Source organism: Vespula vulgaris, chromosome 23 (genome assembly GCF_905475345.1).
Source record: "Vespula vulgaris chromosome 23, iyVesVulg1.1, whole genome shotgun sequence".
Classification (NCBI taxonomy): domain Eukaryota; kingdom Metazoa; phylum Arthropoda; class Insecta; order Hymenoptera; family Vespidae; genus Vespula; species Vespula vulgaris.
Window position 1 is genome coordinate 3230071 of NC_066608.1, and position 18717 is coordinate 3248787.

An 18717-nucleotide genomic window follows, 5' to 3' on the forward strand; every position below is an offset into this window, starting at 1 on the left:
AGAGAGAGAGAGAGAGAGAGAGAGAGAGAGAGAGAGACAGAAAGATAGAAAGAGAGAAAGAGAGAAAGATAGATAGAAAAAAAAAGATAGATAGATAGATAGATAGATAGATAGATAGAGAGAGAGAGAGAGAGAGAGAGAGAGAGAGAGAAAGAGAGAGAGAGACAGAAAGATAGAAAGAGAAAAAGAGAAAGATAGATAGATAGAGAGAGAGAGAGAGAGAAAGAGAGAGAGAATCGTCGACGGCAAAGGTTCGATAAATCGCGTGGTGGTAGGAGAAGCTTTCTCGATGGAGGTACTACGAACGCGTACGCGACGCGAGCACGCGCGCGCGCGCAATGGCGCCAACACGTGGTTCGTGAAAGGCCGTGGTATCTCTCTCTCTTTCTGTTTCGCTCTGTCTCTCTCTTTCTCGCGACGTTTTACGCCACTGACGAGGCGCACGTGTGTCTCTCGCGTAGTACTCGCGAGAGTGCGAGAGACGCTACACACGGCCGGCCGATCAATATCTGTTTTCCATCTTCTCGTTTCGATTCCAGCCACTCTATCCGCCGGCACACCGCCACCATCGCCACCACCACCACCACCATCACCAACCACCACCATCACGACCATTACCAGCACCATCATCACCGCCATCGTTACTACCGTCGTTGTCGTCGTTGTCAACGAGAACGATTCGCGTTTATAATAACGTACGCTCGAGAGACCAATGCCAAAGACTTTTCGCAACTTGTACTTCGCAATAGTCACAGATGACTCATCGATGAAAAAAATCGGCCGACATAGTACAAGATTTTTGTTTCTTAGCTCTCAAACTCTTGCTTCCTTCCCTCTTTGCTTTCTTGTTTTCTTTCTTTCTTTCGTATTTTTTTTTAGAAATGCAATCTATATCGCAAGTTTGTTTGTTGCTTTCGAATTTCTTCTGAAGTAGGATTTCAACGTCGAGTTTCTACAGACTTTTTATCGTCACGTATAAGAGAGAATCGTAATTACAACGAAATTCATTGATTGAATTGTTTGAAAATTTATATAATCGAGAAAAATCTTTCTTTCCGGCGAAAGAGATTCTCTTTGCATTCGAAAAAGAGGGGGAGAGAGAGAGAGAGAGAGAGAGAGTGAGAGAAAGAAAAAGAGAGATAGGCTATGATATTTTTTATTTCCTCTTCAAGAGAACGTCAAGCTACTTTTATTATCTCGTAGAAATCTCAAGCGCACAATTGATTGAATAAAATCAATAAAATTATGTAAACGACGAAAATCTAAGCTTCTTTGAAAAGAATTGGGTTTTTTTTTTTCGCGTTGAAGAGAAAGAGAAAAAGAAAGAAAAAGAGAAAAAGAGAGTATCTCCTTATCTTTTATATTTATTTTTACCTTGAAGAAATCGTCGACTTCCATTTATTATATCGTAGAAATCGAATAAACAATTGATTGAATAAAATCAAGAAAATTATAAAAACGATACAAATTTATGCTAATGGATAGTCTCTTAGTATTAAGAAAGAAAGAGAAGGAGAGGATTATAGATTCCGATATTTTTTCTTTTCTTTTCAAAAAAAAAAACACCACTCGTTATTATTATTATTATTACTATTATTATTATTATTATTATTATTATTATTTTTAAGAACCACTCACGTATAAAATTAATCGATTAAATTTAATAAAATGAATAAAAAAAATTTGAATCTTCATAAAAAAAAGAAAAAGAAAAAAAAAACGAAAAAAGATTGTCTCCTCGAGTTATTAGGAAACTAAAAATGTTAATTTAAGCGTCTTTGAAAAATCACTAGGATCTCACGTTCTCCTGTTTTGCGTTTTGAAAGCTATGCTCGATTCTCGGTCATTGTTTATTAGCAAGATTTATCGTCTGCAACGCCTGGTAATAACACGGTACACTGATTTATTCAGATTTCATTCATGAAATTATGCTCTCTCTCTCTCTCTCTCTCTCTCTCTCTCTCTCTCTCTCTCTCTCTCTCTCGCACACACACATACACACACAAACACACACACTCTCATCCATTCTTTCTCTCTCACTCACTCGTCTTCTATTTCCATCTCTATCTCGTTTGATGTCTTTGGCGTTGACGTCTCGTTGTTCGTACGGTAGATACACACACACATACATACATACATACATACATACATACATACATACATATATAAATACATACATACATATATACATACTCACATACGTACATATATATATATATGTACTTTACGAAAGGCACCGATCGCTCGAAGCTCAATAACTTTCAAACGCAGGACAGCTTTCCAATCTAGCTCATTAACATCAATGATGCTCCGTTGCAACACAAGCGGCCAGTACTTACTCGAGAGTTCCAGTGGTTCTCATGTTCGAGAGGAAACACTTTACACACGTTGCTTTCAACAGAAAGAGATGGATAGATAGAGAGAGAAAGAGAAGGAGAAAGAGAGAGAGGGAAATAGAAAGAAATATCTTTGAGATTGAAAAGACGAGAACGACGTTGTTGTCCTTGGATTCGTAGAAACGTTTAATGTTTAACCGTTTGACCGTCTTCTTCTTCTCCCTCTTTCACCGTCGCATTCAGAAATAGAAATGTTTATGCTAATCGATTGCCCACGATCGATCGTTTAAAATGTGATCACAGTTGCAGAAATAGAATGAAATTAGATATAATTTTAATACTCCCACGAGACAGACATTTGTAACGGGATACTCAATTATTATCATTGAGACAAACGTTCCGATTTGCTTTATAAATTATTCTTCTTCCTTTTTTCCCCCCTTCTGTTTTATCTTTTTCTTTTATCTTATTTAAAGACGTGAATGATGTATTTAAATAAATCGTATATACCTACATACTTCATCATTTCCATAGACGTTAATATCTTTTCCAAACGCAAAGATGTGTAAGTACTTACTAACTTAGTTACTTACTTACTCACTTAAAGGCGTTAATTCGATAGCAGTACGTAACAACTGTGACTCTGACTCAACCGTTTCTCACGACATTTTGTCCTCGTTCGTTGCTTTTCCAGATTGTTCAAAAAAAAAAAAAAAAGAGAGAGAAAAAAAAGAAAAAGAAAAAAAAGGGAGAGGAGAAGAGGAAAAAAAGTAGTAAATACCGGTATCATCGTTTCCAGATGCTTCGAAACGAATTCCATATTCTCCTTTGACTCGTATTCGACGGTCAACTTACGGGAAAACGTAGGAGCACCGTCCTCGCTCTTCTTACGCCTTATGATTTGAATTATCTTTCATTAAAAAGCAAAGACCTGAGAAAAATGCGTTGGAACGTCGTACCGACGAGAAGAGTTATGCAAATTTGAACATCCAACTCGAGTTAGAAGTGTTTCTTTTCTTTTTTCTTTTCTTTTTTGTCTTCTTTCTTTTAATGTTTTATTGTTTTTGCTCTCTCTCTCTCTCTCTTTCTCTCCTTTTTTCTTATTTTCATTATTATTTTTTCTCTCTTTTTTCTTCTTCTTCTACTTCGTTCGACTGAACAAATAAACTCGTAAATAAACGTGTAATTGAAAATATTTTTGTAAATTATTTGAAACGATGATTCAACGTAATTATTTAACGACGTAATCGATACAAAGACGTACGTATGTATTATGCGAACAACTTCGTCTATCTCTTCTACGATCGTTTTATAATTTAGTAAGAAGAACTTATATCCAATCGAATTCGAAGTTAACGCGATTAGATATAGTATCCGTTGCTTTAAACGATTAATAAAGGCCTTACAATTTCTAAGCGATTAAGCGAAGATGCGTCGAACGCGTTGCAACGATCAAATAAATCCGTATAATTGAAAATTTGGTGTAAATTATTTAAAACGATTCAACGTAACTATCTAACAACGTAATCGTTACGAAAATATACGTATGTTTTATGTGAACATCGTATATCTCTTGAAGTTAAAAATATTTCTACGATCGTTTTATAATTTAGTAAGAAGAAATTATATCCAACCGAATTCGAAGTTAACGCGATTAGATATAGTATCCGTTGCTTTAAGCGATTAATAAAGGCCTTACAATTTCTAAGCGATTAAGCGAAGATGCGTCGAACGCGTTACAACGATCAAATAAATCCGTATAATTGAAAATTTTTTGTAAATTATTTAAAACGATTCAACGTAACTATCTAACGACGTAATCGATACAAAATCATACGTATGTATTATGCGAACAACTTCGTCTATCTCTTCTACGATCGTTTTATAATTTAGTAAGAAGAAATTATATCCAACCGAATTCGAAGTTAACGCGTTTAGATATAGTATCCGTTGCTTTAAGCGATTAATAAAGGCCTTAAAGTTTATAAGCGACTAAGCGAAGGTGCGTCGAACGCGTTGCAAACGGCGATTAACGGTGCTGCGTTAGGTACGAGTTTAATGTATTTACAGAGCTGAAACCCATTAACGCGTGTCTGCCAGTTGTTAACGGCGTGGCTGAGCAGCCTCTACGTGAAACGACTTATCGTTTAGCTTCCGGCAATGGAGAACGACGTGACGTGGCTCGATGCAGAAGCGTTCTTCTCTAATACCAACCAGAGACAACAAAACGATCGAGCTACCTATGAGGTAGGTATTATCTATTTCTTTTGGTTGGTTCAGGTCGGTCGGGATTTTCCACGTCGATTCACGAGACTCGCAAGAAGAATATCGTGATGGAACGAAACGCTTATAAAGTTAAAAAAAAAAATAGGAATAAGAAAAAGACGACTTGCTTCGCAAACGATTTAAATAATGCATCGATTTTAAACCTAATACGAATTTTTCAGATAAATCATATCCCTGATAATTATATCGTTTTACAAAGGCTCTTATCGTTGTCATTACTTTCTTCTATATGATTTAATATTATTTAATTTTCTTCTTTAATTATCAATTACGATTGTTATCGATAATTATTACTCGAAAGAACGAAAATTCTTATTCGAACTTATTTCCTATTATCTTAGTTACGATGTTATCTAGGCGCTAATAGAAAAAGAAATAGAAGAAGAATAAATAAATAAATAAATAAATAAATAAATAAATAAAATAGCATATACATACGTACATACACGCATGTACTTATTTACTTTTGCATAACTTAGAAGTAAAAAATAATGAGGAGTCTGTCATCATACGTCTAGACTGTTAAACGAGATAGGAGATGTAAACATTATGTTATGCGAGGTATGTTAGAAAAGTCTTATACGATTTTACGAGTCATTAAATGCAGATTGACTCTCCTGTCCTTGTCATGAATCATATTTATCGGAGAAATCGATGAATCATATTGTAGCGACATCGTGAGAGAGAAGTATGATTCAAAAGAAACATTTAAAACGATATTAATGATTCAGAAATTGCGAAATCTTTTTGTGAGTTTTTTTTTCCTCGTTTCTCGACTTACGCATATATCGTATGACACTTTTATCAATTTCAATGTGAAACAAAGATTAATTGTCTTTTAGTTGTTATCGAAACATCGATAATTAATATCAATTTATGATTCAAGATAATAATAATAATAATAATAATAATAATAATAACAACAATAATAATAATAGTAATAGTAATAGTAATAATAGTAATAAAAGAAAAATATGAACGCATATAAACGAGATATATGCAAAAGTTCTTTTTTCTTTCTTCTTTTTTCTCTTTTTTTCTTTTTTTTTTTCATAAATTACAAAAGAATACAATTACTTGGGTCGTTGTTTACTCGGTATCTTCAATTTCAATTCATTAAATTAATTTACGCGTCGAATTAAATAAGGTTAATCGAAATACGCTCGGTGTTTTTCGATACGTATAGAACGAACATAGAGAGTAGACGTATAACAATTATCGAGTAAATTTAAAAGGCAAGCACGAACACAATCTCATTAGTCATAAACGTGCCGATTCTAATTAAGGTCCTTTTTGTATTGTCAATTGAATTTACGAGTTTATCTCGATGAAACGGCCTTGAATTCGAAACGATCGATCTTGACTTTTTTCAAAAAAATCCAAATCTTTTTCTATTAAGTTTTACAGTTAATTTTATCATTGACATCAGTTAGAACGGTTTTCACATTTCTCTTTCTCTCTTTCTCTCTTTCTCTCTCTGATGTTAGAGAGCTCCGATTTTAAAATAAATGAAATATAATACAAGATATTGATAATGTAGGAATGAATTCGTTTATCACAATTATTCCAAATGGAAAAATACTTTCGTTACGTTTGACGGTGCCTTTATTAAATAACGCATTTATCGTTACGTTACGTTACGTTCCTGAACGTGCCTCATTTACATTTTTATCGCACGTATGTTCTTCGTGGAACCAATTAAGTACCAGTTTATGTATAATTAGATGTCCTCTTCGGAGATCGATTATACGTAAATAGCATTGTTACAATAATACTTGAGTATGTGTTCTTTTATATATGCATAACGCATAATACACAGACACACATACACACACACGTATTAACTTGCATTATCAAAAATGGAACGTAGCGTAATTCTATTCGTAAATATCGCTTTTATGTTTTTCCTTGAAACATTTTAACCGAATGCTATACCACGCGTTTCTCGTGACGATTCTGTAAATGTATTAGTATGGAGGATGGACTCGTACGTAAACGACAAATATTTAAGGTAAAAGTAAACACGATGGAGTTGTAACCTTTACGTTTCATTCTCGACGACATAGAGAGGTCGGTCTACTATGTTGAAAGTAGTCATTACTTGTTCTGCCGATCCCAACGAGATACACGTATATTTTTGTATCGATAAATAAAGTAGTGACATAATTAAACTGCATAATGACGAGGGAAAAAAAATATAATTAAAACTGTATAAATAAATATGTGAGATGGCCGAGGACTGAATTTAATTACATGATGTGTATATATATATATATATATACAACTCGAACTAACTTCGAGTGAAATGAAAAACAATAAGATGATTTAAAAAAGAAAAGAGAGAGACAGAGAGAGAGAGAGAGAGAGAGAGAGAGAGAGAGAGAGAGAGAGAGAGAGAGAGAAGTACAAGAGAATAAAAGGTTCATTGACCTCATGCTCATAATATATATTCATAGCTACGTGTATTTAATATCGATCGTAAAATTATTTCTCAACATTTTACCTCACTTCTCGTGAGAAAAGAAACGAAATATATTAAGATTGAGATAAGAACCTATTACAAATTGATTATAAAATAAGGAAATGTTTGTTAGATGAAATAGAAAAAAAAATATACATTAAAAGAAGTTTTGTGATTTCATGATGTCATATATTTTAAGAATACGAAATTTTGTTAAATCTTACTTTCAGTCAAACCGGAAGTTTAATGATTTTTATTTTTTTTTATGCGGAAGATCTTGTATGTTTTTAATTAATTAAATATTTTAATAAATTATCTTTAAAAAATTATTTAACGAGTGTAAGGCTAAAGTTAATAATTAACGAGATATTAATATGTATAATTATATGATCAACGGTATATACTTTTAATTATAAACAATCTTAAAATGTAATGTAAAAATGAAAAACAAAGCGATCTAACCATAAGCTCATTTATTATCTTACTATTAATTGAAAAAAGAAACTTTAAAATTAAGTTAGAAGAAGAAGCTTTTGTCCATTATTTTCTCGTACGCACAATCGACATCTTGTAATCAAAACATTTATATATATTTTGTAATATTTCAAACTTTATTTGATTAACAACATTTATCAGTTTCTTATAAATTTCGTTTTCAATAAATTTAACATTACTGTTCCTATCTCGTTAATTATTAATTACAAGCCGATACTCGTTCAATAATATTTTAAAGATAATTGATCAAAATATATAATCAATTAAAAAAAAAAAAGATTGTTCCATTAAAGATCAGTATATTGATATCTGAAAAATTAAATATCATTAAACTTCCGGTTTAATCGAAGAAATCATATATTTTATATGGCACAGGGTAAAATATTTGTCACGTAAAATAATGAAACTTTTCTTAACATATACTTCTAACAAAAGAGACATTCGATCGACCCTTGATCAATCTGTATACGTATATTCACGTACGAAAGTATATAGTGTATCATTGAGGATTAAAAAAAAAAAAAAAAAAAATAATACTATTAAATTCTTACGTTCTGATACTACTTATCCCTAAAATTATTCGACATAAACAAATTTGTATCTTAAAGTAGGAATGTTATTAACTACCGGTTAATGGATTCTGTGAGTTACATAGTCAAACGCGTAGAACTATGATGGACTGACGTATTTACGTACGTAATACATACATGCAGCATTGAACGCGCTAATGAATAAACTTTCGTAAATCTCAGCAAGTAATTTACGCTCTACGGCTAACCAGGTAGCGTCGCTGTTCTAATAGAATTCGATGCTATGGAGAAAAACTATGAATTTCTTTTTATCCAGGACAAGGATCTGCAATATCCTTTTTCTCCATTTTATTTCGATATTGAGAGCAAACGCTGAGCCTTGCCGTGCAGTGCCGTGCAATGCCGTGCTGGATGCATAAACGCAGAGGACAAGCGACGATGAAGCTTCGTGTAAACAGAGCAACGTACAAACGAAGCGTTCGCCAGCCGTACCAAAAAATATCCGAAAAGCATGCAAATATATTCCTCGGTAGGATATGGAGATTTTATTTGCGAAGAAAGTCAATTCTGGCTCCGTTCGATAGATACGAAACGGGAAGCGTTAACGAACGGACGTTGTGTCATACAAAACAAATAGGAACCTCCTTCCTTCTTCTCTATCACCACCCACAACCACCTCAACTACCACCATCTACTATCACCAACTATCACCAGTTATCATTCGTACAAATACCGAAGAAACTTAGAGGATTGTTTCGGTATATCTCAAAGAAATCATTTCTATAAATTTAATATATACTATAGATGTTTAATTTTGTAAAAGAAGTCATTTCTCAAATAGTTTCGGTATATCTCAAAGAAATCATTTCTATAAATTTAATATATACTATAGATGTTTAATTTTGTAAAAGAAGTCATTTCTCAAACGCATCTTTTAAGTCGATTCTTCAATTTTCGAAAATTAATATTAGAAGTAAATAGGCAACTTCGTGAATTGGACCGTTTATTTTGAAAATGGTGTGTCCATTTTTTGTTGTTTCGAGAAAATTAAAGATTAATAATCAATCGTTACGCGATTTCTTTTATTGGACTATTTTAAACTGAACAAAGCTTAATTTTAAAGGAAAATTTTTAATGGAAAAGATTGACATTTTTTAAGGTATTAAATATTAACTAGTTATAAATTAAAAGAGTTTAAACTAAATTAATCATAGATTATGTGATGTTTCATTTTAAAATAAGTTTCAAAATAAACGGTCCACTCAATGAAAATCAAATAAAATTAAAATTATCACGATTAATCGATAACCCAACGTGCATGCATAATATTCAACTTCGAAAAATATAATTTACGTCTTTAGTTTAAAACCGTAAGAAGTATCTTATATTTTTCTAACGATATAACGAAAAGTATAACTAAGGATCCTATCTTAGAAGCTACTTGATATAAAAGACAACCCTTTCGTATCTTCACGATTTTTATGAATGTTTACCTATTCAAACAGTTACATCGAATATCTTAAAATTTTTAATTTCTTGAATTTTTGATTTAATATTTAATACATAATAACAGTGCATTTTCGACTCGATGTAACTTTCGATCGTAGAGTAGCAGCCATGTTTGAAAATTAGAGAATTAATAAAAAATAGTATACATGCGACAAGGATAATTCAAAACCTACCTACAAAAATATATGAAACACTTTCGTTAATAAGAATTCTTTTAAAATATTCAACGATTGAATGAATTTCCATGAAATTTTTAACAAATATCGATGATCGCTTAACAAGATATGTCTTTTACCAATTTTTTGAATTATTCTTGTTTTTATAATATAAAAGAATAATTTTATTTTTTTTACGAATATCATGTTTCTCGTAAAGGATTTATAAGACAGAACTCTCTTCTACGTAATTCAAACACGAAAGGGTTGATTACAACTATTCTTCCTATCAGCTTCAGATCAATTTCATCTGACTCACAGAGTTTCTTATATTCATCATATCTCTAGGTAATACGTTTTGTAAGCACATAAAGACCTTCATGTAAGCATCGACGTAAGACCGTGATACGTAAGTCGTAACGATGAAAAATTTCGTAAGGATGAAATTCTTAAGGTTTATATCTTACGATACGTGCGTGAACGCTTTAAGAATTCTTCGAGATTGGTTTACGGCGATATCACACGTCGGCCATGATAAACTTTATCGCACATATATTTAACTATATATACGTATATATACATATACACACACATACACATGTATACATTTATATGTGTATATGTATGTATGTATATTGATATACAATTCGAAGACATGAACGAACGAGATATGAACGCCTCGTTCGTTAACATTTCATTTCCTGTATCTACTTTGAGCTGCGAGTAGTAACAGGCAATCGTCTTAAAAGGTTCGCGATCCTTGCTTCGCCGAGAACGTAAAGCAAAAGCGAAAGGAGCTCAACGGATTTGGAGAGTAGCACCAAAGAGATAACAGTTATTCGTTCTTATCCGCAAATCTAAAGTTTCGAGCATGTATTTCGTATGTCGGTAGATAGGCTCTCATCTAGAAAGCACAAACGCGGAGAGAAAGATAGATAGATAGATAGATAGACAGATAGACAGATAGATAGATAGATAGATAGATAGATAGATAGATAGATAGATAGGTGGTAGATAGATAGATAGATAGATAGAGAGAAAAAGAGAGAGAGAGAGAGAGAATTCAGTAATATTTGAAATCATTCTCGGAGCTTCTCCTGGGTTGCCCAGCATCAAAAGCGAGCCTTATTGAAACAATGTTTATCAAAGAGCCAGAGCTACGCGGAAACGGTGACCCTTCAAAAGATGCAAAGGCTTAATATCCTTCTCTCGAGTACCTAAAGACGAACTTTGATGTTACGTCGTCACTTAATTTAATTACCCCGACATTGCACTTTAGCGACCATGAAGAAGAACGTTTAAACGTATTTCATGAGACACCTAGAAAGGAAAAAACCATCGATCGACCGACCGATCAGTCGATCGTCACGGACGAGAAACGTAACGCATTTGATAAGAGGCAATAAGCGAATACATCTTTAAAATTTATAAATACGAGAAAAAAGGAAGGAAAAGAGAAGAAAAAGAAAGAGAGAGAGAGAGAAGCTTTGATAATTTGCTGATAAGAGAGACATGTTTTTTTTTGTCGCGACCTTTATTTCGCTAATAATCTAACCACTTCTACACGGTGAACCCGACAAAACGAGCACGAAATTTGTCAGGGCGATCAAATGCAGCAAACGAACAGAGAGAGACCGACAGAAACGAGAGAGAAAGAGAGAAAGAGAGAGAGAGAGAAATAAAGGAAAGAGGACCAATTTGTGTTTATCGGTCCTTTGTTTCCCTTTTTCGTTTCCTACCAACACCAGCATACCCTTCCTCTTTCGGCGATACCTTCCCCTCTCCTCTTTCTCTACCACCTCATCCTCCTCCTCCCACAACACCGTCGATAATTTCGCTCGCGCCATCGGACAAACGAACAATGTTTTGTATCGGACCAGCCACGTTATGTTGTTCCTGGCGCACGCTCATTGCGAACGGCAGATCTCGAAAAGCGCGTTAATTCGAGCGTGACTATCTCCGCAAATGTCCTCCCCGATTTTACCCCTCTTCATCCTCCACCCCCAACTCCCAACCCCCAACCCCCAACCCCTCACCACCAACCCCTCATCCCCACCCTTGACGAAACGGTCAACTATTAACACTAGGAGCGACCGTTTGTTCGACATCAAGTTGTTTCCTTTGATACCTTCGTTCAAATCGGCCACCAGATATGCCTGTTGTTCAACCCTTTTCGAGCTGAACGAACGACGATAAGCAAGTGAGACACATACTGTGTGTGAGAAAATGAGAAAGTCGCAAAAAGAAAAAAAGAAAGAAGAAATATGTTCTGTGAATGTTTCGAAAGCTGCAAGTAAGGTAGAGATTCAAATTTGCGTAATGGTAGAAAGCAAGAAGGTAGAAAAAAGAAAATGATAAAAAGACGGTACGGAGTAATGGTAGAGTCGAATCAAAGTGCGTAATAGCGATATAGACTATTTAAATAAATATAATAAAAGTAACAAGTAAGAAAAGTAAAAAGTAACGGTATATACATATGTACATAATGGTGATATAAAGTGCGTAAAGAGAAAATTGATTTTTGTAGATATTTAAAAGCTGCGGTATGAAAAAAGAAAATATGAAAAGATAAAGAAACAAAAACAATGCAGTACAAAGTACTACGTCCACTATAATCCGATCATAGTAATAGCGGTATGAAAGAGACAAAGTGATATTATATAATAGTGGTTACGAAGTATATAAAGAGACTAGGTATATAATTCATTTCAAAATTAAATACATATATATATATATAGGTATGTATATAACACAAAGTGGTACATAGTACAGTTTAATCGTAAGAAAATGAACAGAGTATTAAAACAGAAGCAAGAGAAATACAAATTAACCGTATACGTAGCAATGCGATATATGTAAAACAAAACAAAATAAGAAAATAAAAAAATTTCCAAATCGAGATAAACACGAGTGCGTGATCCACTCTAAACAGCAATAACTGTATTATTTCCATGAGAAGAAACTAACCATGCCGGACTTAAAACTTCGATAAGACGTGAATCAAGCGGAACGTTTCGAACTCACGATGTCTACCGCAAACGCAACCGGTCCCTGATCATTTTACCTTTTTCCTTCTTTTCTAAGTCGCTTTCCCTCAACGACGATCAACCTTAATATCATACTCTTTTTTCTCTATCGTTTCTGACGATAAGACGTTTCCGTTATGAATAATTCTTTCTGTACTATCCACGATGATTTCGATCGGAATGAACCATTTTATACGGACTATCGCGCGTATCGATATAAAACCAGTTTCCAAATGTTCTCCTTTGAAAGCAATAAAATTCCTAAGCTAACCTAGAACTACGACGGATAGATAGATAGAAACAAACTTGTAAGCAACCGAGTAACCAAGCAACCAAGCAACCAAACAACCAAGCAACCAAGTAACCGAAGCAAGTAAGCAAGCAAGCAAGCAAACAAGTAAGCAGCCGCAAGCAGTCGCAAGATCCAACGGATAATATTTCTCCCTTGGTCCAGCGTAATAGCGGTAGGGTTAATAGATCCATCTTACGAGTGACCTAGCTATGATGAACGAGGGAACGCTGAGTATACGTGGATCTAAAGAGAAAAAAGAGAGAGAGAGAGAGAAGGGAGCTAGAGAGCCGCAAGGATCGTTCTGGCTTGTGTGCAACATACGACAGAAAGAGAAAGAGAGAGAGAGAGAGAGAGAGAGAGAGAGAGAGAGAGAGAGAGAGAGAGAGAGAGAGAGAGAGTGCGGGACATAAAACTGAATTCCACGATGGTGAGCATGCCGCTAGCAGAAACTCAGAAATAACCGTCGCGGCGTGCTCGTTTCCAAATGGTCGCACGCCGACGCCGCACGCATGGAAAGAAATAAAAAAAAGAAAAAAGAAAAAAGGGGCAAAACGGAAAAGAAAACAAAAAAAAAAGAATTGCATCAAGGAACGCAAAATTTTCTTTCCAAAAGAGAACGATTCATATAGCAGGTAAGTAACTACGTAAGATTTCGTTGAAACTGTTGATCTGGCCAGGAAGAAGAAGAAGGAGGAGGAGGAGGAGGAGGAGGAGAAGAAGAAGTAGAAACAGAGGGAGGTAGTTGACGGTGGCAATGGCGATGGCGATGGTGGTGGTGATGGTGATGGTGCTGGTGCTGGTGGTCGAAGAAGGAGAATCATACAGTCAGAAAAGGAGGTTGTGCCATCGAAGGTTAACAATGCCACGTTCCGCAGCCGCGGCTACAATGGCATCTTTCGCATCACTCACATTGCGGCCCATTGTACCGGCAAACCATTGTTTCTCGTCCCATTGCGCGCACCGTGGGCCAGGACAGAGGATAAGGGAGGAGAGGGACGATGAGTCGCGGGAGGAGAGAGAGAGAGAGAAAGAGAGAAAGAGAGAGAGAGGAAATACGAAGAAGAGTACCAGCGAGCCGTGTTCGAAACAAAAGAGTTACGTCAGGCTCATTCACCAAAAACGCCTTTGTGCGTTTGGATATTCTTATTCTAATGCACACGCGGAGTAGGACGAGAAAAAGAGAGAGATAGAGATAGCGATAGAGATAGGAGATAAAGAGAGAAAGAGAGAGAGAGAGACAGAGACAGAGAGAAGGGTAGTTTTAGCAATGGTAGTAGTGGTTTAGGTAAAGAGTACGGGGGAGACGAGATAGAGGGAAAACGCGGCACTCGGTCGAGTCACTCGGTCGCTCGGTACGCGCCGTTTAAACGCGACGAGAAAATTGCCTCTTCCTTCCGCTCGATGCGCACTCGTCTGCTGCATCGACGCGCGCCTTTCTCATCCGAGTCCTGGAAAATCATTCGATGTCGTCCTTTCGCCACCATTAACGAAACCCTTTATTTTCTATCCTAATGAAATACGACGTATTAAAAACTAATGAAAAAATAATAGAATTAGCGAATTTAATAACTGAGAAACTAACGTATCGCGGTCAATTTGATAATTTTTTCTTTTTTTTTTTTCGCTATGTAAATGATACATCAGATATAATTAACATCGTAATATTTAATAAATTGTTTGAATTAGACGTTTACGGGTATTGTCGATTTATCAAATTTCATGTATGGTTAACAATTTTTCTTCTTCGAACGTTTTTTTTTTTTGTTTTTTTCATTCTGAACAACCAACTCCGATTCGATTCGATTCGATTCGATTTTTGTCTGCTTTTGATATCTCATCCGTTCACGTACAAAATTGCGCGTATACTTTGAAAGTAATTTTTTGTTGTGTTCTCTCTCTCTCTCTCTCTCTCTTTCCTTTTTTTCAATAAAACTTTTCTACGGATTTGTTATATTTAATAAACGAAGTGCCACGTTACGTGTCGCATTGAAACGTCAGATTGTAAAGGGCAAAATATAAAATTTGTAGAATTTGAGTATCGACGAAACGACGGCATCGAATTCGACGTTGAGATAGAAAAAAAATGTACAATTGTTTTTCATCTTCGAACTAACGATATCTATCTACGTTCAACGTACCGTAAACGAAAATCGAATTCGAAGAGAAAGTTATTTTTCGAATAGAATATACGCAAGTTGAATAACTTTCATTTCCATAGTGTTCCCACTAGTTCCAGAGCGCATCCGTGACAATATAAAGTCCTATCGAATATACGATATATAAAGTACGATCGTAGCAAACAATATAAATATTAAATTTCAATGTACAAAACACACGTCCGATATTCCGTTGGTTTCACGATGTTTTCCCTAGAGATATGCTAGTCGTTCACGAACGTTTTTGGCGGCATCGAAATATTTCGTGCGAAACTACGGCCTCGTGAAGGAAATATCTAAATATAATAGATTCGATATCGTCTGTTGTTTGTTTCGTCATCGTCTCGAACTCTTTTTAAAAATTCCTTTTTCGAAAAATGTTTCATACGTATATACCTTCGGGACGCGTTCGCATCGATTGTGTTGTACCTCTACTTCTTCTTCTTCTTTTCTTTTTTTTCCTTCTCCTTTTTTTTGTTCTCGTGTTTGTTTTTTTCTTGATTTGCACGCGCACCTCTGACCCAGTAAAAATTATTCATCCTCCTTTTGTTAGAAATGATACTTGCGTTACATTTTCTCTCTCTCTCTCTCTCTCTCTCTTTCGTTTTCTTTTTGTTGTAATTTTTTTCTTTTTTCTCTTTTACACAATAAATAAAAATCACATCTCTCGTTCGCGATGGCACGAGCAAATCTCGAGGGTGAACGAGAGACTACTATGTGCGATTTTTGAATAAAACACGAAAACGAAAAGCGAAACGAACGCGCGCGAGAGAGAGAGAGAGAGAGAGAGACAAACAGATAGATAGATAGATAGAGAAAGACAGACAGATAGACAAAAAAGGAAGAGAAAACAACAACAACAAAAAAAAAGAGAGAGAAAACAAAACAAAAACAAAAAGCTATGCACTTCCGAACCATTTTTACCATCGATATATATCTACAGGACAGAAGAACGAGAGCGTTGGCGTTATTTCCGTTTGTATGGAAATATCCCGTAAAATGACTAACTGTACATGAGATAACGAACGACTGATAAGTACAACTACGTTAAACACCGTCGTTAAATAAATCTCGAAAAATGTCGGAGACCATTATTCATCACGTATAATTAACATTCTGTATTTCTGCGCACGTTTATAACTGAAAACTAATTATCCGTCTGTTTCGAACCAAGTCCTTACAAACGTATCAGAGATTATTACCTGGATATACTCTACCAAGCACCGAAATCGAACACGTCGACGAGCTGGAGCTAATTGCGATCGAAATTCTCAATTTAGATGTACACAAGCACGCACACATATACACGTAAAGTGTTTAATAATACTACTTACTTTAATCTAACGGAACAATTATCCGTGCTAATATTTGTATACATATGTGTATATAAAAAATCGATCGATTAAAATTAGTACGGAAAGATATCGAGGGGTTAGAAGTTATCCTTAGAAAAGGATATTGAACTAATAATAACATACCATTATAAAAATGAAAAACAAAAAAGAAAAAGAAAAAGAAAACTGGACAACGACCCAAAGAATGGTAGGCAATTTTTATTGGACGACGAGAACGAATATCTGGAGATATGAGATTTTCAAAAATTCTGTATACTTTTTTCATTGTGGTTATAAATTTATTTGCTATTAGTAATGAATACTTTTTTGGTCAATCGATCGATCGATCGATCGGTGACATTAGATTTATTATGCAAATTAGTACGTCGATAACTTAGACGCGTATATACGATAAACAAGAGAAAGAAAGAGAGAGAAAGAGAGAGAGAGAGAGAGAGAGAGAGAGAACGAGAGAGGGAGAGAGAGAAAGACGTAATAAGCCTTCGAAGTTGTATAACGAGCGATCAAAGTACGTAACAGGCTTTATACGATCATACCGATCAGATCGATCACATCGATTAGATCGATTGATCGATCGGTCAATCGTTCGATCGTTCGTTCGATCCTACGCTTTCCACAAATATTTAATAATTCGTCGACACGTCTCGCGTCGACGACGACGCATGGGATATTTGATATCGTCGGCGAAACAAGCGAGTATACGCGTTTTATTCGCGAATTAATTTACCCGCTAAAACAAATAATTCAGCTCTACGCCATCGTGCACTCTCACCGCAAAAGGTCGACCTAACTCTGCTCTGTGACTCGGGTCTACAGGATTATATCGAAACAACGTATGTATACATATATACATACACGTACATATGTATATACATATATATATGTATGTATGTATATATATATATATTATATATTACTTATATCGTATTGTTAAACGCGTCAGGAAAACGTGAGAGCATAATTAAAGCCGGTTACCTAGTACTATATCGTAATGAAAAATAGTTTATAATAATTACGATGTATCGAGAAACCATAATAATATCATTTACATGTCGATATATTTTATTGTAACAAATAATTTGTAATTATATCTATTACATGTAGATAATATTTCTAATATTTTTCCTTCTCGTAATTTCAATTAAATCGAACGACGATGCAACGAGTGAAAGAACGCAAAGCATATATACACACACACATACACACACGTTATACATATATACATGTATGTGTGCATGGTATGTATATTATAATATGTCATCGATTTATTGCGTCGTCGACCGACAGCTCGCTTTCTCCCAACGATTTCGGGTTAATTGCGATCGAAGGAACTATAATAATCTCGACGTTGAGTATTTCTAGCTCGAGACTCGGCCGATTGGATTGCTGAATATTTCAAAAATAACACGATTAACTACGAAAGGGTAGTAAAACAAAAAGAAAAAGAACGAAAAAAAAGAAAGAAAGAAAAAATAAATAAACAACGATAATAACAATAATAATAATAATAATAATAATCTACGGAAACATAATCGCAAAATGTGTACGAAAATGTGTATAAAAATAATTTAAACACATCGAAGGCTATTACGATTTAAATCTTCGATCGGTAGATTAGAAATTAGGAATATAGATAGAATTGCTCTTGTAAAAGAAAAAGAAAAAAATAGAAAGATAGAGAAAGAAAGAGAGAGATAAACGAAAAGCACAATATCCTCGTCTGAGATGCGGCGAATGCAGGGCGAACTTCTCTCTCTCTCTCTCTCTCTCTCTCTCTCTCTCTCTCTCTCTCTCTCTCTTTCTCTCTCTCTCCCTCTCTCTCTTCCTCGTTCTCTCTTGCGCACGCGGCAGCTCACTCGCTCTTGTCGGCCCGGATCGGCGTAAGGTCATTGCACACTCGTAAACAAACGGGACGCGCGGCGTCTATGGTACCGACCCGGCGCGTCACTGAACGTACTCACCGACCTATTACACTCGAGCCAAGGTCGTTCCGTCATAGTCCTAGTCCTCGTATCGGGAATCGATTCAGAGAGAGAGGGAGAGAGAGAGAAGGAGAGAGGAGAGAGAGAGAATGAGAGAGAAAGGAGATAAATTCTTCCTATTCCGTATTCACGAT

General features: G+C 35.1%; 1 protein-coding gene across 1 annotated transcript in view; it reads right to left on the reverse strand.

Moving 5' to 3' along the window:
- The window catches only part of LOC127071833 (Krueppel-like factor 6), a 342252-nt gene that overhangs the window by 320901 nt on the left and 2634 nt on the right, over positions 1-18717 (reverse strand). The window lies entirely within an intron of this gene.